We start from the raw sequence: 1821 nt of genomic DNA on the forward strand, positions 1-1821 counted from the left end.
AGTGCTTTGAAGGAAATGTACAGAGCTAAATGCTTATATTAGAAAAGAATTATCTAAATTCAATGACCTATGGTAGTACTTTAAGAACTTAGAAAAAGAAAAAATGGTGCTCTAGGCAGAAGTACCACACCATCCCTCCATAGCAAAGACCCAAAAAACTAAGCCAAACAGAGAAAATACCAATCCTGAAACCCTAAAACATCCAATGAAGAGATAAAGAACTCAGCCAAGCACAAAATGGAGTGAGAAAACTGACAAAGAAAGGAGAGCAAGGAGAGATTCATGCAGAGGTCCCCTATCAGCAAACACAGCGCAGATCCGCCATCCTGGACTCCTATCAGAGACCAGCAAATAGGGGGTATGAGAAAGTAGCTTCACAGAGCTTCCAGCAGGAGACAAAACAACTGGTAATTTACGATATATGCTTTCCTATCCCGCACACGTCTTCACCCCCACTCGGCCTCCTCTGCTTCCCACAGTCACAGTCACTTGGCTGTGAAGCACCAGCTGCTTGGATTCCACCTGCCTGCACTGACCAGCTCACTGAGTGCCATTTGTTGGCTGTGGTGTTGCTTTTTCCTGCTTCTTTTGATTTCTTCCTTACCTCTTACCACCTCCCCCTCCTTTTGCTCAAATACCTGGCTCCGGGCGCCATCTTTCCTTCTTCCTAACAGGCTGTGGAGCTCTGTTCGAGCGTGGAAATGCTTCCCTGTCTGGGCTGCCACACTGGTGGTATCCTGGGCCTTTTGTCTGTTTCTTTTGAATTGTTTGTTTTCTTTTCTGTTTTTCGAGTTGGGAGCCCGTTCTGGCCAGGCAGTGCTACGCAGCTTGGGACCTACCCCCTCAGCTTGTACAGATGTGCAGAGGGATCCCTGAGGGCATTTCTTTTTTTGTGTTTGTTTTTTGTTTTTCCATTCTCGGGGGGGCTTTCCTTGTTCTTTTTTTTTTTTAATTTGTTTTGTTTTCCCTTTTTGTCTTTCTTAATTACTCAATTTCCCATTTCTCTATACCTTCCTTCTCTTCCTGTTCCCTGAATACCTGGTGCTGAATACCTCTACACTTTCTAGCAAGGCTGTACTGCAACACCTGGGAACAACTTCCCCAGACCTTGTAGCCACACCAGTGGTATCCCTGGGAGCTTTGCTGTTTTTTTTTATTTCTAATTTTTATTTATTCATTCTTTTCTTTTCCTTTTTTTTCTTCTTCTTTCCCTTTTTGTTTTTCTCCATTTCATAGTCTCTCATCTCTCCACTCTAATGGCAAGCTCCCCAGCACTCTTTTTTCTTTGTAAGTTTTTGGCTCCTGTTCCTCTCTCCTCTCTCCCATATCCATTTTTGCTCCACACATAACAATCTCCTCCCTCGATCCTGCCTACCTGCACCATGCACTTACCAACACACCACCAAGCAGCACAGGCACGGCCTACCAGAACCTGCCCTGCACTGATTACTGAACCACCCTGGTAGCTGTAGTAAGTGCCACAAACTCCTCTTCAGCTAGACCTGCTCTGCTGTACCATATCTGAGCGACTGACCCTGCCACCTGGAGGAGGCGAAAAGTATCGTGCTCATGGATGAGCAAACAAAAAAGAACACACAGCCCGCATGGTCAGACATAGCCAAATTAAAAAAGGGATGAAACAAACAAATCTACAATCAATAAATGAGAAAAATAACTACTGAATGCCCCGAAGACAGCAGACAATATGAAAACATTTACAAAAAAGGGACAGGATGCTTCCAGTAGGTGTCCAAAATAAAACACCAGATGACTTTCCAGTGGAAGAAAAGGCACTAGAACTACCTGATAGGGAATTCAAAT

The sequence above is a fragment of the Trichechus manatus genome, unplaced genomic scaffold (assembly GCF_000243295.1).
Source record: "Trichechus manatus latirostris isolate Lorelei unplaced genomic scaffold, TriManLat1.0 scaffold00215, whole genome shotgun sequence".
NCBI lineage: Eukaryota > Metazoa > Chordata > Mammalia > Sirenia > Trichechidae > Trichechus > Trichechus manatus.